Here is a 23,871-nt window from a genome sequence, read left to right as displayed (position 1 = left end):
CCGGGCGAGCCGATCCCCGTCGAACTATTACGAGTCGCCGATCAGATGAGTCTAAAACCGACGAACGTTGTTGGTCGCTAACTGTGCACGTAATTGATACACGCGGAGGCACGCGTTGTGGCACGCACGAGAAAAGACGAAGCACCGACACTGAGGAACGCGCGTCGAACGACACCGGGCGAGCCGATCCCCGTCGAACTATTACGAGTCGCCGATCAGATGAGTCTAAAACCGACGAACGTTGTTGGTCGCTAACTGTGCACGTAATTGAAACATGCGGAGGCACACGTTGTGGCACGCACGAGCAAAAGACGAAGCACCGACACTGAGGAACGCACGTCGAACGACACCGGGCGAGCCGATCCCCATCGAACTATTACGAGTCGCCGATCAGATGAGTCTAAAACCGACGAACGTTGTTGGTCGCTAACTGTGCACGTAATTGATACACGCGGAGGCACACGTTGTGGCACGCACGAGAAAAGACGAAGCACCGACACTGAGGAACGCGCGTCGAACGACACCGGGCGAGCCGATCCCCGTCGAACTATTACAAGTCGCCGATCAGATGAGTCTAAAGCCGACGAACGTTGTTGGTCGCTAACTGTGCACGTAATTGATACACGCGGAGGCACACGTTGTGGCACGCACGAGCAAAAGACGAAGCTCCGACACTGAGGAACGCACGTCGAACGACACCGGGCGAGCCGATCCCCGTCGAACTATTACGAGTCGCCGATCAGATGAGTCTAAAACCGACGAACGTTGTTGGTCGCTAACTGTGCACGTAATTGAAACATGCGGAGGCACACGTTGTGGCACGCACGAGCAAAAGACGAAGCACCGACACTGAGGAACGCACGTCGAACGACACCGGGCGAGCCGATCCCCGTCGAACTATTACGAGTCGCCGATCAGATGAGTCTAAAACCGACGAACGTTGTTGGTCGCTAACTGTGCACGTAATTGAAACATGCGGAGGCACACGTTGTGGCACGCACGAGCAAAAGACGAAGCACCGACACTGAGGAACGCACGTCGAACGACACCGGGCGAGCCGATCCCCGTCGAACTATTACGAGTCGCCGATCAGATGAGTCTAAAACTGACGAACGTTGTTGGTCGCTAACTGTGCACGTAATTGATACACGCGGAGGCACACGTTGTGGCACGCACGAGAAAAGACGAAGCACCGACACTGAGGAACGCACGTCGAACGACACCGGGCGAGCCGATCCCCGTCGAACTATTACGAGTCGCCGATCAGATGAGTCTAAAGCCGACGAACGTTGTTGGTCGCTAACTGTGCACGTAATTGATACACGCGGAGGCACACGTTGTGGCACGCACGAGAAAAGACGAAGCACCGACACTGAGGAACGCACGTCGAACGACACCGGGCGAGCCGATCCCCGTCGAACTATTACGAGTCGCCGATCAGATGAGTCTAAAGCCGACGAACGTTGTTGGTCGCTAACTGTGCACGTAATTGATACACGCGGAGGCACACGTTGTGGCACGCACGAGAAAAGACGAAGCACCGACACTGAGGAACGCACGTCGAACGACACCGGGCGAGCCGATCCCCGTCGAACTATTACGAGTCGCCGATCAGATGAGTCTAAAGCCGACGAACGTTGTTGGTCGCTAACTGTGCACGTAATTGATACACGCGGAGGCACACGTTGTGGCACGCACGAGAAAAGACGAAGCACCGACACTGAGGAACGCACGTCGAACGACACCGGGCGAGCCGATCCCCGTCGAACTATTACGAGTCGCCGATCAGATGAGTCTAAAGCCGACGAACGTTGTTGGTCGCTAACTGTGCACGTAATTGATACACGCGGAGGCACACGTTGTGGCACGCACGAGAAAAGACGAAGCACCGACACTGAGGAACGCGCGTCGAACGACACCGGGCGAGCCGATCCCCGTCGAACTATTACGAGTCGCCGATCAGATGAGTCTAAAACCGACGAATGTTGTTGGTCGCTAACTGTGCACGTAATTGAAACATGCGGAGGCACACGTTGTGGCACGCACGAGCAAAAGACGAAGCACCGACACTGAGGAACGCGCGTCGAACGACACCGGGCGAGCCGATCCCCGTCGAACTATTACGAGTCGCCGATCAGATGAGTCTAAAACCGACGAACGTTGTTGGTCGCTAACTGTGCACGTAATTGATACACGCGGAGGCACACGTTGTGGCACGCACGAGAAAAGACGAAGCACCGACACTGAGGAACGCGCGTCGAACGACACCGGGCGAGCCGATCCCCGTCGAACTATTACGAGTCGCCGATCAGATGAGTCTAAAACCGACGAACGTTGTTTGTCGCTAACTGTGCACGTAATTGAAACATGCGGAGGCACACGTTGTGGCACGCACGAGCAAAAGACGAAGCACCGACACTGAGGAACGCGCGTCGAACGACACCGGGCGAGCCGATCCCCGTCGAACTATTACGAGTCGCCGATCAGATGAGTCTAAAAGCGACGAACGTTGTTGGTCGCTAACTGTGCACGTAATTGATACACGCGGAGGCACACGTTGTGGCACGCACGGGAAAAGACGAAGCACCGACACTGAGGAACGCGCGTCGAACGACACCGGGCGAGCCGATCCCCGTCGAACTATTACGAGTCGCCGATCAGATGAGTCTAAAACCGACGAACGTTGTTGGTCGCTAACTGTGCACGTAATTGATACACGCGGAGGCACACGTTGTGGCACGCACGAGAAAAGACGAAGCACCGACACTGAGGAACGCGCGTCGAACGACACCGGGCGAGCCGATCCCCGTCGAACTATTACGAGTCGCCGATCAGATGAGTCTAAAACCGACGAACGTTGTTGGTCGCTAACTGTGCACGTAATTGATACACGCGGAGCCACATGTTGTGGCACGCACGAGAAAAGACGAAGCACCGACACTGAGGAACGCGCGTCGAACGACACCGGGCGAGCCGATCCCCGTCGAACTATTACGAGTCGCCGATCAGATGAGTCTAAAACCGACGAACGTTGTTTGTCGCTAACTGTGCACGTAATTGAAACATGCGGAGGCACACGTTGTGGCACGCACGAGCAAAAGACGAAGCACCGACACTGAGGAACGCGCGTCGAACGACACCGGGCGAGCCGATCCCCGTCGAACTATTACGAGTCGCCGATCAGATGAGTCTAAAACCGACGAACGTTGTTGGTCGCTAACTGTGCACGTAATTGATACACGCGGAGGCACACGTTGTGGCACGCACGGGAAAAGACGAAGCACCGACACTGAGGAACGCGCGTCGAACGACACCGGGCGAGCCGATCCCCGTCGAACTATTACGAGTCGCCGATCAGATGAGTCTAAAACCGACGAACGTTGTTGGTCGCTAACTGTGCACGTAATTGAAACATGCGGAGGCACACGTTGTGGCACGCCGAGCAAAAGACGAAGCACCGACACTGAGGAACGCACGTCGAACGACACCGGGCGAGCCGATCCCCGTCGAACTATTACGAGTCGCCGATCAGATAAGTCTAAAACCGACGAACGTTGTTGGTCGCTAACTGTGCACGTAATTGAAACATGCGGAGGCACACGTTGTGGCACGCACGAGCAAAAGACGAAGCACCGACACTGAGGAACGCACGTCGAACGACACCGGGTGAGCCGATCCCCGTCGAACTATTACGAGTCGCCGATCAGATGAGTCTAAAACCGACGAACGTTGTTGGTCGCTAACTGTGCACGTAATTGATACACGCGGAGGCACACGTTGTGGCACGCACGAGAAAAGACGAAGCACCGACACTGAGGAACGCGCGTCGAACGACACCGGGCGAGCCGATCCCCGTCGAACTATTACGAGTCGCCGATCAGATGAGTCTAAAACCGACGAACGTTGTTGGTCGCTAACTGTGCACGTAATTGATACACGCGGAGGCACGCGTTGTGGCACGCACGAGAAAAGACGAAGCACCGACACTGAGGAACGCGCGTCGAACGACACCGGGCGAGCCGATCCCCGTCGAACTATTACGAGTCGCCGATCAGATAAGTCTAAAACCGACGAACGTTGTTGGTCGCTAACTGTGCACGTAATTGATACACGCGGAGGCACACGTTGTGGCACGCACGAGAAAAGACGAAGCACCGACACTGAGGAACGCGCGTCGAACGACACCGGGCGAGCCGATCCCCGTCGAACTATTACAAGTCGCCGATCAGATGAGTCTAAAGCCGACGAACGTTGTTGGTCGCTAACTGTGCACGTAATTGATACACGCGGAGGCACACGTTGTGGCACGCACGAGCAAAAGACGAAGCACCGACACTGAGGAACGCACGTCGAACGACACCGGGCGAGCCGATCCCCGTCGAACTATTACGAGTCGCCGATCAGATGAGTCTAAAACCGACGAACGTTGTTGGTCGCTAACTGTGCACGTAATTGAAACATGCGGAGGCACACGTTGTGGCACGCACGAGCAAAAGACGAAGCACCGACACTGAGGAACGCACGTCGAACGACACCGGGCGAGCCGATCCCGTCGAACTATTACGAGTCGCCGATCAGATGAGTCTAAAACCGACGAACGTTGTTGGTCGCTAACTGTGCACGTAATTGAAACATGCGGAGGCACACGTTGTGGCACGCACGAGCAAAAGACGAAGCACCGACATTGAGGAACGCACGTCGAACGACACCGGGCGAGCCGATCCCCGTCGAACTATTACGAGTCGCCGATCAGATGTGTCTAAAACCGACGAACGTTGTTGGTCGCTAACTGTGCACGTAATTGAAACATGCGGAGGCACACGTTGTGGCACGCACGAGCAAAAGACGAAGCACCGACACTGAGGAACGCACGTCGAACGACACCGGGCGAGCCGATCCCCGTCGAACTATTACGAGTCGCCGATCAGATGAGTCTAAAACCGACGAACGTTGTTGGTCGCTAACTGTGCACGTAATTGATACACCCGGAGGCACACGTTGTGGCACGCACGAGAAAAGACGAAGCACCGACACTGAGGAACGCACGTCGAACGACACCGGGCGAGCCGATCCCCGTCGAACTATTACCAGTCGCCGATCAGATGAGTCTAAAACCGACGAACGTTGTTGGTCGCTAACTGTGCACGTAATTGATACACGCGGAGGCACACGTTGTGGCACGCGCGAGCAAAAGACGAAGCACCGACACTGAGGAACGCACGTCGAACGACACCGGGCGAGCCGATCCCCGTCGAACTATTACGAGTCGCCGATCAGATGAGTCTAAAACCGACGAACGTTGTTGGTCGCTAACTGTGCACGTAATTGATACACGCGGAGGCACACGTTGTGGCACGCACGAGCAAAAGACGAAGCACCGACACTGAGGAACGCACGTCGAACGACACCGGGCGAGCCGATCCCCGTCGAACTATTACGAGTCGCCGATCAGATGAGTCTAAAACCGACGAACGTTCTTGGTCGCTAACTGTGCACGTAATTGATACACGCGGAGGCACACGTTGTGGCACGCGCGAGAAAAGACGAAGCACCGACACTGAGGAACGCGCGTCGAACGACACCGGGCGAGCCGATCCCCGTCGAACTATTACGAGTCGCCGATCAGATGAGTCTAAAACCGACGAACGTTGTTGGTCGCTAACTGTGCACGTAATTGATACACGCGGAGGCACACGTTGTGGCACGCACGAGAAAAGACGAAGCACCGACACTGAGGAACGCACGTCGAACGACACCGGGCGAGCCGATCCCCGTCGAACTATTACGAGTCGCCGATCTGATGAGTCTAAAACCGACGAACGTTGTTGGTCGCTAACTGTGCACGTAATTGAAACATGCGGAGGCACACGTTGTGGCACGCACGAGCAAAAGACGAAGCACCGACACTGAGGAACGCACGTCAAACGACACCGGGCGAGCCGATCCCCGTCGAACTATTACGAGTCGCCGATCAGATGAGCCTAAAACCGACGAACGTTGTTGGTCGCTAACTGTGCACGCAATTGATACACGCGGAGGCACACGTTGTGGCACGCACGAGAAAAGACGAAGCACCGACACTGAGGAACGCACGTCGAACGACACCGGGCGAGCCGATCCCCGTCGAACTATTACGAGTCGCCGATCTGATGAGTCTAAAACCGACGAACGTTGTTGGTCGCTAACTGTGCACGTAATTGATACACGCGGAGGCACACGTTGTGGCACGCACGAGCAAAAGACGAAGCACCGACACTGAGGAACGCACGTCGAACGACACCGGGCGAGCCGATCCCCGTCGAACTATTACGAGTCGCCGATCTGATGAGTCTAAAACCGACGAACGTTGTTGGTCGCTAACTGTGCACGTAATTGATACACGCGGAGGCACACGTTGTGGCACGCACGAGAAAAGACGAAGCACCGACACTGAGGAACGCACGTCGAACGACACCGGGCGAGCCGATCCCCGTCGAACTATTACGAGTCGCCGATCTGATGAGTCTAAAACCGACGAACGTTGTTGGTCCCTAACTGTGCACGTAATTGATACACGCGGAGGCACACGTTGTGGCACGCACGAGCAAAAGACGAAGCACCGACACTGAGGAACGCACGTCGAACGACACCGGGCGAGCCGATCCCCGTCGAACTATTACGAGTCGCCGATCTGATGAGTCTAAAACCGACGAACGTTGTTGGTCGCTAACTGTGCACGTAATTGAAACATGCGGAGGCACACGTTGTGGCACGCACGAGCAAAAGACGAAGCACCGACACTGAGGAACGCACGTCGAACGACACCGGGCGAGCCGATCCCCGTCGAACTATTACGAGTCGCCGATCTGATGAGTCTAAAACCGACGAACGTTGTTGGTCGCTAACTGTGCACGTAATTGAAACATGCGGAGGCACACGTTGTGGCACGCACGAGCAAAAGACGAAGCACCGACACTGAGGAACGCACGTCGAACGACAGCGGGCGAGCCGATCCCCGTCGAACTATTACGAGTCGCCGATCAGATGAGTCTAAAACCGACGAACGTTGTTGGTCGCTAACTGTGCACGTAATTGATACACGCGGAGGCACACGTTGTGGCACGCACGAGAAAAGACGAAGCACCGACACTGAGGAACGCACGTCGAACGACACCGGGCGAGCCGGTCCCCGTCGAACTATTACGAGTCGCCGATCAGATGAGTCTAAAACCGACGAACGTTGTTGGTCGCTAACTGTGCACGTAGTTGATACACGCGGAGGCACACGTTGTGGCACTCACGAGCAAAAGACGAAGCACCGACACTGAGGAACGCATGTCGAACGACACCGGGCGAGCCGGTCCCCGTCGAACTATTACGAGTTGCCGATCTGATGAGTCTAAAACCGACGAACGTTGTTGGTCGCTAACTGTGCACGTAATTGATACACGCGGAGGCACACGTTGTGGCACGCACGAGAAAAGACGAAGCACCGACACTGAGGAACGCACGTCGAACGACACCGGGCGAGCCGATCCCCGTCGAACTATTACGAGTCGCCGATCTGATGAGTCTAAAACCGACGAACGTTGTTGGTCGCTAACTGTGCACGTAATTGATACACGCGGAGGCACACGTTGTGGCACGCACGAGCAAAAGACGAAGCACCGACACTGAGGAACGCACGTCGAACGACACCGGGCGAGCCGATCCCCGTCGAACTATTACGAGTCGCCGATCAGATGAGTCTAAAACCGACGAACGTTGTTGGTCGCTAACTGTGCACGTAATTGATACACGCGGAGGCACACGTTGTGGCACGCACGAGCAAAAGACGAAGCACCGACACTGAGGAACGCACGTCAAACGACACCGGGCGAGCCGATCCCCGTCGAACTATTACGAGTCGCCGATCTGATGAGTCTAAAACCGACGAACGTTGTTGGTCGCTAACTGTGCACGTAATTGATACACGCGGAGGCACACGTTGTGGCACGCACGAGCAAAAGACGAAGCACCGACACTGAGGAACGCACGTCGAACGACACCGGGCGAGCCGATCCCCGTCGAACTATTACGAGTCGCCGATCTGATGAGTCTAAAACCGACGAACGTTGTTGGTCGCTAACTGTGCACGTAATTGAAACATGCGGAGGCACACGTTGTGGCACGCACGAGCAAAAGACGAAGCACCGACACTGAGGAACGCACGTCGAACGACACCGGGCGAGCCGATCCCCGTCGAACTATTACGAGTCGCCGATCTGATGAGTCTAAAACCGACGAACGTTGTTGGTCGCTAACTGTGCACGTAATTGAAACATGCGGAGGCACACGTTGTGGCACGCACGAGCAAAAGACGAAGCACCGACACTGAGGAACGCACGTCGAACGACACCGGGCGAGCCGATCCCCGTCGAACTATTACGAGTCGCCGATCAGATGAGTCTAAAACCGACGAACGTTGTTGGTCGCTAACTGTGCACGTAATTGATACACGCGGAGGCACACGTTGTGGCACGCACGAGCAAAAGACGAAGCACCGACACTGAGGAACGCACGTCGAACGACACCGGGCGAGCCGATCCCCGTCGAACTATTACGAGTCGCCGATCAGATGAGTCTAAAACCGACGAACGTTGTTGGTCGCTAACTGTGCACGTAATTGATACACGCGGAGGCACACGTTGTGGCACGCACGAGCAAAAGACGAAGCACCGACACTGAGGAACGCACGTCGAACGACACCGGGCGAGCCGATCCCCGTCGAACTATTACGAGTCGCCGATCTGATGAGTCTAAAACCGACGAACGTTGTTGGTCGCTAACTGTGCACGTAATTGATACACGCGGAGGCACACGTTGTGGCACGCACGAGCAAAAGACGAAGCACCGACACTGAGGAACGCACGTCGAACGACACCGGGCGAGCCGATCCCCGTCGAACTATTACGAGTCGCCGATCTGATGAGTCTAAAACCGACGAACGTTGTTGGTCGCTAACTGTGCACGTAATTGATACACGCGGAGGCACACGTTGTGGCACGCACGAGAAAAGACGAAGCACCGACACTGAGGAACGCGCGTCGAACGACACCGGGCGAGCCGATCCCCGTCGAACTATTACGAGTCGCCGATCAGATGAGTCTAAAACCGACGAACGTTTTTGGTCGCTAACTGTGCACGTAATTGATACACGCGGAGGCACGCGTTGTGGCACGCACGAGAAAAGACGAAGCACCGACACTGAGGAACGCGCGTCGAACGACACCGGGCGAGCCGATCCCCGTCGAACTATTACGAGTCGCCGATCAGATGAGTCTAAAACCGACGAACGTTGTTGGTCGCTAACTGTGCACGTAATTGAAACATGCGGAGGCACACGTTGTGGCACGCACGAGCAAAAGACGAAGCACCGACACTGAGGAACGCACGTCGAACGACACCGGGCGAGCCGATCCCCATCGAACTATTACGAGTCGCCGATCAGATGAGTCTAAAACCGACAAACGTTGTTGGTCGCTAACTGTGCACGTAATTGATACACGCGGAGGCACACGTTGTGGCACGCACGAGAAAAGACGAAGCACCGACACTGAGGAACGCGCGTCGAACGACACCGGGCGAGCCGATCCCCGTCGAACTATTACAAGTCGCCGATCAGATGAGTCTAAAGCCGACGAACGTTGTTGGTCGCTAACTGTGCACGTAATTGATACACGCGGAGGCACACGTTGTGGCACGCACGAGCAAAAGACGAAGCACCGACACTGAGGAACGCACGTCGAACGACACCGGGCGAGCCGATCCCCGTCGAACTATTACGAGTCGCCGATCAGATGAGTCTAAAACCGACGAACGTTGTTGGTCGCTAACTGTGCACGTAATTGATACACGCGGAGGCACACGTTGTGGCACGCACGAGCAAAAGACGAAGCACCGACACTGAGGAACGCACGTCGAACGACACCGGGCGAGCCGATCCCCGTCGAACTATTACGAGTCGCCGATCTGATGAGTCTAAAACCGACGAACGTTGTTGGTCGCTAACTGTGCACGTAATTGAAACATGCGGAGGCACACGTTGTGGCACGCACGAGCAAAAGACGAAGCACCGACACTGAGGAACGCACGTCGAACGACACCGGGCGAGCCGATCCCCGTCGAACTATTACGAGTCGCCGATCTGATGAGTCTAAAACCGACGAACGTTGTTGGTCGCTAACTGTGCACGTAATTGAAACATGCGGAGGCACACGTTGTGGCACGCACGAGCAAAAGACGAAGCACCGACACTGAGGAACGCACGTCGAACGACACCGGGCGAGCCGATCCCCGTCGAACTATTACGAGTCGCCGATCAGATGAGTCTAAAACCGACGAACGTTGTTGGTCGCTAACTGTGCACGTAATTGATACACGCGGAGGCACACGTTGTGGCACGCACGAGCAAAAGACGAAGCACCGACACTGAGGAACGCACGTCGAACGACACCGGGCGAGCCGATCCCCGTCGAACTATTACGAGTCGCCGATCAGATGAGTCTAAAACCGACGAACGTTGTTGGTCGCTAACTGTGCACGTAATTGATACACGCGGAGGCACACGTTGTGGCACGCACGAGCAAAAGACGAAGCACCGACACTGAGGAACGCACGTCGAACGACACCGGGCGAGCCGATCCCCGTCGAACTATTACGAGTCGCCGATCTGATGAGTCTAAAACCGACGAACGTTGTTGGTCGCTAACTGTGCACGTAATTGATACACGCGGAGGCACACGTTGTGGCACGCACGAGCAAAAGACGAAGCACCGACACTGAGGAACGCACGTCGAACGACACCGGGCGAGCCGATCCCCGTCGAACTATTACGAGTCGCCGATCTGATGAGTCTAAAACCGACGAACGTTGTTGGTCGCTAACTGTGCACGTAATTGATACACGCGGAGGCACACGTTGTGGCACGCACGAGAAAAGACGAAGCACCGACACTGAGGAACGCGCGTCGAACGACACCGGGCGAGCCGATCCCCGTCGAACTATTACGAGTCGCCGATCAGATGAGTCTAAAACCGACGAACGTTTTTGGTCGCTAACTGTGCACGTAATTGATACACGCGGAGGCACGCGTTGTGGCACGCACGAGAAAAGACGAAGCACCGACACTGAGGAACGCGCGTCGAACGACACCGGGCGAGCCGATCCCCGTCGAACTATTACGAGTCGCCGATCAGATGAGTCTAAAACCGACGAACGTTGTTGGTCGCTAACTGTGCACGTAATTGAAACATGCGGAGGCACACGTTGTGGCACGCACGAGCAAAAGACGAAGCACCGACACTGAGGAACGCACGTCGAACGACACCGGGCGAGCCGATCCCCATCGAACTATTACGAGTCGCCGATCAGATGAGTCTAAAACCGACAAACGTTGTTGGTCGCTAACTGTGCACGTAATTGATACACGCGGAGGCACACGTTGTGGCACGCACGAGAAAAGACGAAGCACCGACACTGAGGAACGCGCGTCGAACGACACCGGGCGAGCCGATCCCCGTCGAACTATTACAAGTCGCCGATCAGATGAGTCTAAAGCCGACGAACGTTGTTGGTCGCTAACTGTGCACGTAATTGATACACGCGGAGGCACACGTTGTGGCACGCACGAGCAAAAGACGAAGCACCGACACTGAGGAACGCACGTCGAACGACACCGGGCGAGCCGATCCCAGTCGAACTATTACGAGTCGCCGATCAGATGAGTCTAAAACCGACGAACGTTGTTGGTCGCTAACTGTGCACGTAATTGAAACATGCGGAGGCACACGTTGTGGCACGCACGAGCAAAAGACGAAGCACCGACACTGAGGAACGCACGTCGAACGACACCGGGCGAGCCGATCCCCGTCGAACTATTACGAGTCGCCGATCAGATGAGTCTAAAACCGACGAACGTTGTTGGTCGCTAACTGTGCACGTAATTGAAACATGCGGAGGCACACGTTGTGGCACGCACGAGCAAAAGACGAAGCACCGACACTGAGGAACGCACGTCGAACGACACCGGGCGAGCCGATCCCCGTCGAACTATTACGAGTCGCCGATCAGATGAGTCTAAAACCGACGAACGTTGTTGGTCGCTAACTGTGCACGTAATTGATACACGCGGAGGCACACGTTGTGGCACGCGCGAGAAAAGACGAAGCACCGACACTGAGGAACGCACGTCGAACGACACCGGGCGAGCCGATCCCCGTCGAACTATTACGAGTCGCCGATCAGATGAGTCTAAAACCGACGAACGTTGTTGGTCGCTAACTGTGCACGTAATTGAAACCTGCGGAGGCACACGTTGTGGCACGCACGAGCAAAAGACGAAGCACCGACACTGAGGAACGCACGTCGAACGACACCGGGCGAGCCGATCCCCGTCGAACTATTACGAGTCGCCGATCAGATGAGTCTAAAACCGACGAACGTTGTTGGTCGCTAACTGTGCACGTAATTGATACACGCGGAGGCACACGTTGTGGCACGTACGAGAAAAGACGAAGCACCGACACTGAGGAACGCACGTCGAACGACACCGGGCGAGCCGATCCCCGTCGAACTATTACCAGTCGCCGATAAGATGAGTCTAAAACCGACGAACGTTGTTGGTCGCTAACTGTGCACGTAATTGATACACGCGGAGGCACACGTTGTGGCACGCACGAGCAAAAGACGAAGCACCGACACTGAGGAACGCACGTCGAACGACACCGGGCGAGCCGATCCCCGTCGAACTATTACGAGTCGCCGATCAGATGAGTCTAAAACCGACGAACGTTGTTGGTCGCTAACTGTGCACGTAATTGATACACGCGGAGGCACACGTTGTGGCACGCGCGAGAAAAGACGAAGCACCGACACTGAGGAACGCGCGTCGAACGACACCGGGCGAGCCGATCCCCGTCGAACTATTACGAGTCGCCGATCAGATGAGTCTAAAACCGACGAACGTTGTTGGTCGCTAACTGTGCACGTAATTGATACACGCGGAGGCACACGTTGTGGCACGCACGAGAAAAGACGAAGCACCGACACTGAGGAACGCGCGTCGAACGACACCGGGCGAGCCGATCCCCGTCGAACTATTACGAGTCGCCGATCAGATGAGTCTAAAACCGACGAACGTTGTTGGTCGCTAACTGTGCACGTAATTGATACACGCGGAGGCACACGTTGTGGCACGCACGAGAAAAGACGAAGCACCGACACTGAGGAACGCACGTCGAACGACACCGGGCGAGCCGATCCCCGTCGAACTATTACGAGTCGCCGATCTGATGAGTCTAAAACCGACGAACGTTGTTGGTCGCTAACTGTGCACGTAATTGAAACATGCGGAGGCACACGTTGTGGCACGCACGAGCAAAAGACGAAGCACCGACACTGAGGAACGCACGTCAAATGACACCGGGCGAGCCGATCCCCGTCGAACTATTACGAGTCGCCGATCTGATGAGTCTAAAACCGACGAACGTTGTTGGTCGCTAACTGTGCACGTAATTGAAACATGCGGAGGCACACGTTGTGGCACGCACGAGCAAAAGACGAAGCACCAACACTGAGGAACGCACGTCGAACGACACCGGGCGAGCCGATCCCCGTCGAACTATTACGAGTCGCCGATCAGATGAGTTTAAAACCGACGAACGTTGTTGGTCGCTAACTGTGCACGTAATTGATACACGCGGAGGCACACGTTGTGGCGCGCACGAGAAAAGACGAAGCACCGACACTGAGGAACGCACGTCGAACGACACCGGGCGAGCCGATCCCCGTCGAACTATTACGAGTCGCCGATCTGATGAGTCTAAAACCGACGAACGTTGTTGGTCGCTAACTGTGCACGTAATTGATACACGCGGAGGCACACGTTGTGGCACGCACGAGCAAAAGACGAAGCACCGACACTGAGGAACGCACGTCGAACGACACCGGGCGAGCCGATCCCCGTCGAACTATTACGAGTCGCCGATCAGATGAGTCTAAAACCGACGAACGTTGTTGGTCGCTAACTGTGCACGCAATTGATACACGCGGAGGCACACGTTGTGGCACGCACGAGAAAAGACGAAGCACCGACACTGAGGAACGCACGTCGAACGACACCGGGCGAGCCGATCCCCGTCGAACTATTACGAGTCGCCGATCTGATGAGTCTAAAACCGACGAACGTTGTTGGTCGCTAACTGTGCACGTAATTGATACACGCGGAGGCACACGTTGTGGCACGCACGAGCAAAAGACGAAGCACCGACACTGAGGAACGCACGTCGAACGACACCGGGCGAGCCGATCCCCGTCGAACTATTACGAGTCGCCGATCTGATGAGTCTAAAACCGACGAACGTTGTTGGTCGCTAACTGTGCACGTAATTGATACACGCGGAGGCACACGTTGTGGCACGCACGAGCAAAAGACGAAGCACCGACACTGAGGAACGCACGTCGAACGACACCGGGCGAGCCGATTCCCGTCGAACTATTACGAGTCGCCGATCAGATGAGTCTAAAACCGACGAACGTTGTTGGTCGCTAACTGTGCACGTAATTGATACACGCGGAGGCACGCGTTGTGGCACGCACGAGAAAAGACGAAGCACCGACACTGAGGAACGCGCGTCGAACGACACCGGGCGAGCCGATCCCCGTCGAACTATTACGAGTCGCCGATCAGATGAGTCTAAAACCGACGAACGTTGTTGGTCGCTAACTGTGCACGTAATTGAAACATGCGGAGGCACACGTTGTGGCACGCACGAGCAAAAGACGAAGCACCGACACTGAGGAACGCACGTCGAACGACACCGGGCGAGCCGATCCCCGTCGAACTATTACGAGTCGCCGATCAGATGAGTCTAAAACCGACGAACGTTGTTGGTCGCTAACTGTGCACGTAATTGATACACGCGGAGGCACACGTTGTGGCACGCACGAGAAAAGACGAAGCACCGACACTGAGGAACGCACGTCGAACGACACCGGGCGAGCCGGTCCCCGTCGAACTATTACGAGTCGCCGATCAGATGAGTCTAAAACCGACGAACGTTGTTGGTCGCTAACTGTGCACGTAGTTGATACACGCGGAGGCACACGTTGTGGCACGCACGAGCAAAAGACGAAGCACCGACACTGAGGAACGCATGTCGAACGACACCGGGCGAGCCGGTCCCCGTCGAACTATTACGAGTTGCCGATCTGATGAGTCTAAAACCGACGAACGTTGTTGGTCGCTAACTGTGCACGTAATTGATACACGCGGAGGCACACGTTGTGGCACGCACGAGAAAAGACGAACCACCGACACTGAGGAACGCACGTCGAACGACACCGGGCGAGCCGATCCCCGTCGAACTATTACGAGTCGCCGATCTGATGAGTCTAAAACCGACGAACGTTGTTGGTCGCTAACTGTGCACGTAATTGATACACGCGGAGGCACACGTTGTGGCACGCACGAGCAAAAGACGAAGCACCGACACTGAGGAACGCACGTCGAACGACACCGGGCGAGCCGATCCCCGTCGAACTATTACGAGTCGCCGATCAGATGAGTCTAAAACCGACGAACGTTGTTGGTCGCTAACTGTGCACGTAATTGATACACGCGGAGGCACACGTTGTGGCACGCACGAGCAAAAGACGAAGCACCGACACTGAGGAACGCACGTCAAACGACACCGGGCGAGCCGATCCCCGTCGAACTATTACGAGTCGCCGATCTGATGAGTCTAAAACCGACGAACGTTGTTGGTCGCTAACTGTGCACGTAATTGATACACGCGGAGGCACACGTTGTGGCACGCACGAGCAAAAGACGAAGCACCGACACTGAGGAACGCACGTCGAACGACACCGGGCGAGCCGATCCCCGTCGAACTATTACGAGTCGCCGATCTGATGAGTCTAAAACCGACGAACGTTGTTGGTCGCTAACTGTGCACGTAATTGAAACATGCGGAGGCACACGTTGTGGCACGCACGAGCAAAAGACGAAGCACCGACACTGAGGAACGCACGTCGAACGACACCGGGCGAGCCGATCCCCGTCGAACTATTACGAGTCGCCGATCTGATGAGTCTAAAACCGACGAACGTTGTTGGTCGCTAACTGTGCACGTAATTGAAACATGCGGAGGCACACGTTGTGGCACGCACGAGCAAAAGACGAAGCACCGACACTGAGGAACGCACGTCGAACGACAACGGGCGAGCCGATCCCCGTCGAACTATTACGAGTCGCCGATCAGATGAGTCTAAAACCGACGAACGTTGTTGGTCGCTAACTGTGCACGTAATTGATACACGCGGAGGCACACGTTGTGGCACGCACGAGCAAAAGACGAAGCACCGACACTGAGGAACGCACGTCGAACGACACCGGGCGAGCCGATCCCCGTCGAACTATTACGAGTCGCCGATCAGATGAGTCTAAAACCGACGAACGTTGTTGGTCGCTAACTGTGCACGTAATTGATACACGCGGAGGCACACGTTGTGGCACGCACGAGCAAAAGACGAAGCACCGACACTGAGGAACGCACGTCGAACGACACCGGGCGAGCCGATCCCCGTCGAACTATTACGAGTCGCCGATCTGATGAGTCTAAAACCGACGAACGTTGTTGGTCGCTAACTGTGCACGTAATTGATACACGCGGAGGCACACGTTGTGGCACGCACGAGCAAAAGACGAAGCACCGACACTGAGGAACGCACGTCGAACGACACCGGGCGAGCCGATCCCCGTCGAACTATTACGAGTCGCCGATCTGATGAGTCTAAAACCGACGAACGTTGTTGGTCGCTAACTGTGCACGTAATTGAAACATGCGGAGGCACACGTTGTGGCACGCACGAGCAAAAGACGAAGCACCGACACTGAGGAACGCACGTCGAACGACACCGGGCGAGCCGATCCCCGTCGAACTATTACGAGTCGCCGATCTGATGAGTCTAAAACCGACGAACGTTGTTGGTCGCTAACTGTGCACGTAATTGAAACATGCGGAGGCACACGTTGTGGCACGCACGAGCAAAAGACGAAGCACCGACACTGAGGAACGCACGTCGAACGACACCGGGCGAGCCGATCCCCGTCGAACTATTACGAGTCGCCGATCAGATGAGTCTAAAACCGACGAACGTTGTTGGTCGCTAACTGTGCACGTAATTGATACACGCGGAGGCACACGTTGTGGCACGCACGAGAAAAGACGAAGCACCGACACTGAGGAACGCACGTCGAACGACACCGGGCGAGCCGATCCCCGTCGAACTATTACGAGTCGCCGATCAGATGAGTCTAAAACCGACGAAGGTTGTTGGTCGCTAACTGTGCACGTAATTGATACACGCGGAGGCACACGTTGTGGCACGCACGAGCAAAAGACGAAGCACCGACACTGAGGAACGCACGTCGAACGACACCGGGCGAGCCGATCCCCGTCGAACTATTACGAGTCGCCGATCAGATGAGTCTAAAACCGACGAAGGTTGTTGGTCGCTAACTGTGCACGTAATTGATACACGCGGAGGCACACGTTGTGGCACGCACAAGCAAAAGACGAAGCACCGACACTGAGGAACGCACGTCGAACGACACCGGGCGAGCCGATCCCCGTCGAACTATTACGAGTCGCCGATCTGATGAGTCTAAAACCGACGAAGGTTGTTGGTCGCTAACTGTGCACGTAATTGAAACACGCGGAGGCACACGTTGTGGCACGCACGAGCAAAAGACGAAGCACCGACACTGAGGAACGCACGTCGAACGACACCGGGCGAGCCGATCCCCGTCGAACTATTACGAGTCGCCGATCAGATGAGTCTAAAACCGACGAAGGTTGTTGGTCGCTAACTGTGCACGTAATTGATACACGCGGAGGCACACGTTGTGGCACGCACGAGAAAAGACGAAGCACCGACACTGAGGAACGCACGTCGAACGACACCGGGCGAGCCGATCCCCGTCGAACTATTACGAGTCGCCGATCAGATGAGTCTAAAACCGACGAACGTTGTTGGTCGCTAACTGTGCACGTAATTGATACACGCGGAGGCACACGTTGTGGCACGCACGAGAAAAGACGAAGCACCGACACTGAGGAACGCACGTCGAACGACACCGGGCGAGCCGATCCCCGTCGAACTATTACGAGTCGCCGATCAGATGAGTCTAAAACCGACGAACGTTGTTGGTCGCTAACTGTGCACGTAATTGATACACGCGGAGGCACACGTTGTGGCACGCACGAGAAAAGACGAAGCACCGACACTGAGGAACGCACGTCGAACGACACCGGGCGAGCCGATCCCCGTCGAACTATTACGAGTCGCCGATCAGATGAGTCTAAAACCGACGAACGTTGTTGGTCGCTAACTGTGCACGTAATTGATACACGCGGAGGCACACGTTGTGGCACGCACGAGAAAAGACGAAGCACCGACACTGAGGAACGCACGTCGAACGACACCGGGCGAGCCGATCCCCGTCGAACTATTACGAGTCGCCGATCAGATGAGTCTAAAACCGACGAAGGTTGTTGGTCGCTAACTGTGCACGTAATTGATACACGCGGAGGCACACGTTGTGGCACGCACGAGAAAAGACGAAGCACCGACACTGAGGAACGCACGTCGAACGACACCGGGCGAGCCGATCCCCGTCGAACTATTACGAGTCGCCGATCTGATGAGTCTAAAACCGACGAACGTTGTTGGTCGCTAACTGTGCAGGTAATTGATACACGCGGAGGCACACGTTGTGGCACGCACGAGAAAAGACGAAGCACCGACACTGAGGAACGCACGTCGAACGACACCGGGCGAGCCGATCCCCGTCGAACTATTACGAGTCGCCGATCTGATGAGTCTAAAACCGACGAACGTTGTTGGTCGCTAACTGTGCACGTAATTGATACACGCGGAGGCACACGTTGTGGCACGCACGAGAAAAGACGAAGCACCGACACTGAGGAACGCACGTCGAACGACACCGGGCGAGCCGATCCCCGTCGAACTATTACGAGTCGCCGATCAGATGAGTCTAAAACCGACGAAGGTTGTTGGTCGCTAACTGTGCACGTAATTGATACACGCGGAGGCACACGTTGTGGCACGCACAAGCAAAAGACGAAGCACCGACACTGAGGAACGCACGTCGAACGACACCGGGCGAGCCGATCCCCGTCGAACTATTACGAGTCGCCGATCAGATGAGTCTAAAACCGACGAACGTTGTTGGTCGCTAACTGTGCACGTAATTGATACACGCGGAGGCACACGTTGTGGCACGCACGAGAAAAGACGAAGCACCGACACTGAGGAACGCACGTCGAACGACACCGGGCGAGCCGATCCCCGTCGAACTATTACGAGTCGCCGATCAGATGAGTCTAAAACCGACGAACGTTGTTGGTCGCTAACTTTGCACGTAATTGATACACGCGGAGGCACACGTTGTGGCACGCACGAGCAAAAGACGAAGCACCGACACTGAGGAACGCACGTCGAACGACACCGGGCGAGCCGATCCCCGTCGAACTATTACGAGTCGCCGATCAGATGAGTCTAAAACCGACGAACGTTGTTGGTCGCTAACTGTGCACGTAATTGATACACGCGGAGGCACACGTTGTGGCACGCACGAGAAAAGACGAAGCACCGACACTGAGGAACGCACGTCGAACGACACCGGGCGAGCCGATCCCCGTCGAACTATTACGAGTCGCCGATCAGATGAGTCTAAAACCGACGAAGGTTGTTGGTCGCTAACTGTGCACGTAATTGATACACGCGGAGGCACACGTTGTGGCACGCACGAGAAAAGACGAAGCACCGACACTGAGGAACGCACGTCGAACGACACCGGGCGAGCCGATCCCCGTCGAACTATTACGAGTCGCCGATCTGATGAGTCTAAAACCGACGAACGTTGTTGGTCGCTAACTGTGCAGGTAATTGATACACGCGGAGGCACACGTTGTGGCACGCACGAGAAAAGACGAAGCACCGACACTGAGGAACGCACGTCGAACGACACCGGGCGAGCCGATCCCCGTCGAACTATTACGAGTCGCCGATCTGATGAGTCTAAAACCGACGAACGTTGTTGGTGGCTAACTGTGCACGTAATTGATACACGCGGAGGCACACGTTGTGGCACGCAGGAGCAAAAGACGAAGCACCGACACTGAGGAACGCACGTCGAACGACACCGGGCGAGCCGATCCCCGTCGAACTATTACGAGTCGCCGATCAGATGAGTCTAAAACCGACGAACGTTGTTGGTCACTAACTGTGCACGTAATTGATACACGCGGAGGCACACGTTGTGGCACGCACGAGCAAAAGACGAAGCACCGACACTGAGGAACGCACGTCGAACGACACCGGGCGAGCCGATCCCCGTCGAACTATTACGAGTCGCCGATCTGATGAGTCTAAAACCGACGAACGTTGTTGGTCGCTAACTGTGCACGTAATTGAAACATGCGGAGGCACACGTTGTGGCACGCACGAGCAAAAGACGAAGCACCGACACTGAGGAACGCACGTCGAACGACACCGGGCGAGCCGATCCCCGTCGAACTATTACGAGTCGCCGATCTGATGAGTCTAAAACCGACGAACGTTGTTGGTCGCTAACTGTGCACGTAATTGAAACATGCGGAGGCACACGTTGTGGCACGCACGAGCAAAAGACGAAGCACCGACACTGAGGAACGCACGTCGAACGACACCGGGCGAGCCGATCCCCGTCGAACTATTACGAGTCGCCGATCAGATGAGTCTAAAACCGACGAACGTTGTTGGTCGCTAACTGTGCACGTAATTGATACACGCGGAGGCACACGTTGTGGCACGCACGAGAAAAGACGAAGCACCGACACTGAGGAACGCACGTCGAACGACACCGGGCGAGCCGGTCCCCGTCGAACTATTACGAGTCGCCGATCAGATGAGTCTAAAACCGACGAACGTTGTTGGTCGCTAACTGTGCACGTAGTTGATACACGCGGAGGCACACGTTGTGGCACGCACAAGCAAAAGACGAAGCACCGACACTGAGGAACGCATGTCGAACGACACCGGGCGAGCCGATCCCCGTCGAACTATTACGAGTCGCCGATCTGATGAGTCTAAAACCGACGAACGTTGTTGGTCGCTAACTCTGCACGTAATTGATACACGCGGAGGCACACGTTGTGGCACGCACGAGCAAAAGACGAAGCACCGACACTGAGGAACGCACGTCGAACGACACCGGGCGAGCCGATCCCCGTCGAACTATTACGAGTCGCCGATCAGATGAGTCTAAAACCGACGAACGTTGTTGGTCGCTAACTGTGCACGTAGTTGATACACGCGGAGGCACACGTTGTGGCACGCACGAGCAAAAGACGAAGCACCGACACTGAGGAACGCACGTCGAACGACACCGGGCGAGCCGATCCCCGTCGAACTATTACGAGTCGCCGATCTGATGAGTCTAAAACCGACGAACGTTGTTGGTCGCTAACTCTGCACGTAATTGATACACGCGGAGGCACACGTTGTGGCACGCACGAGCAAAAGACGAAGCACCGACACTGAGGAACGCACGTCGAACGACACCGGGCGAGCCGATCCCCGTCGAACTATTACGAGTCGCCGATCAGATGAGTCTAAAACCGACGAACGTTGTTGGTCGCTAACTGTGCACGTAATTGATACACGCGGAGGCACACGTTGTGGCACGCACGAGCAAAAGACGAAGCACCGACACTGAGGAACGCACGTCGAACGACACCGGGCGAGCCGATCCCCGTCGAACTATTACGAGTCGCCGATCTGATGAGTCTAAAACCGACGAACGTTGTTGGTCGCTAACTGTGCACGTAATTGATACACGCGGAGGCACACGTTGTGGCACGCACGAGCAAAAGACGAAGCACCGACACTGAGGAACGCACGTCGAACGACACCGGGCGAGCCGATCCCCGTCGAACTATTACGAGTCGCCGATCTGATGAGTCTAAAACCGACGAACGTTGTTGGTCGCTAACTGTGCACGTAATTGAAACATGCGGAGGCACACGTTGTGGCACGCACGAGCAAAAGACGAAGCACCGACACTGAGGAACGCACGTCGAACGACACCGGGCGAGCCGATCCCCGTCGAACTATTACGAGTCGCCGATCTGATGAGTCTAAAACCGACGAACGTTGTTGGTCGCTAACTGTGCACGTAATTGAAACATGCGGAGGCACACGTTGTGGCACGCACGAGCAAAAGACGAAGCACCGACACTGAGGAACGCACGTCGAACGACACCGGGCGAGCCGATCCCCGTCGAACTATTACGAGTCGCCGATCAGATGAGTCTAAAACCGACGAACGTTGTTGGTCGCTAACTGTGCACGTAATTGATACACGCGGAGGCACACGTTGTGGCACGCACGAGCAAAAGACGAAGCACCGACACTGAGGAACGCACGTCGAACGACACCGGGCGAGCCGATCCCCGTCGAACTATTACGAGTCGCCGATCAGATGAGTCTAAAACCGACGAACGTTGTTGGTCGCTAACTGTGCACGTAATTGATACACGCGGAGGCACACGTTGTGGCACGCACGAGCAAAAGACGAAGCACCGACACTGAGGAACGCACGTCGAACGACACCGGGCGAGCCGATCCCCGTCGAACTATTACGAGTCGCCGATCTGATGAGTCTAAAACCGACGAACGTTGTTGGTCGCTAACTGTGCACGTAATTGAAACATGCGGAGGCACACGTTGTGGCACGCACGAGCAAAAGACGAAGCACCGACACTGAGGAACGCACGTCGAACGACACCGGGCGAGCCGATCCCCGTCGAACTATTACGAGTCGCCGATCAGATGAGTCTAAAACCGACGAACGTTGTTGGTCGCTAACTGTGCACGTAATTGATACACGCGGAGGCACACGTTGTGGCACGCACGAGCAAAAGACGAAGCACCGACACTGAGGAACGCACGTCGAACGACACCGGGCGAGCCGATCCCCGTCGAACTATTACGAGTCGCCGATCAGATGAGTCTAAAACCGACGAACGTTGTTGGTCGCTAACTGTGCACGTAATTGATACACGCGGAGGCACACGTTGTGGCACGCACGAGCAAAAGACGAAGCACCGACACTGAGGAACGCACGTCGAACGACACCGGGCGAGCCGATCCCCGTCGAACTATTACGAGTCGCCGATCTGATGAGTCTAAAACCGACGAACGTTGTTGGTCGCTAACTGTGCACGTAATTGATACACGCGGAGGCACACGTTGTGGCACGCACGAGCAAAAGACGAAGCACCGACACTGAGGAACGCACGTCGAACGACACCGGGCGAGCCGATCCCCGTCGAACTATTACGAGTCGCCGATCTGATGAGTCTAAAACCGACGAACGTTGTTGGTCGCTAACTGTGCACGTAATTGAAACATGCGGAGGCACACGTTGTGGCACGCACGAGCAAAAGACGAAGCACCGACACTGTTGGAACGCACGTCGAACGACACCGGGCGAGCCGATCCCCGTCGAACTATTACGAGTCGCCGATCTGATGAGTCTAAAACCGACGAACGTTGTTGGTCGCTAACTGTGCACGTAATTGAAACATGCGGAGGCACACGTTGTGGCACGCACGAGCAAAAGACGAAGCACCGACACTGAGGAACGCACGTCGAACGACACCGGGCGAGCCGATCCCCGTCGAACTATTACGAGTCGCCGATCAGATGAGTCTAAAACCGACGAACGTTGTTGGTCGCTAACTGTGCACGTAATTGATACACGCGGAGGCACACGTTGTGGCA

Source organism: Ixodes scapularis, unplaced genomic scaffold, assembly GCF_016920785.2.
Source record: "Ixodes scapularis isolate PalLabHiFi unplaced genomic scaffold, ASM1692078v2 PGA_scaffold1__304_contigs__length_218370807, whole genome shotgun sequence".
NCBI lineage: Eukaryota > Metazoa > Arthropoda > Arachnida > Ixodida > Ixodidae > Ixodes > Ixodes scapularis.
The sequence above is the reverse complement of the archived record's forward strand: the minus strand, read 5'-3'. Positions refer to the sequence as shown.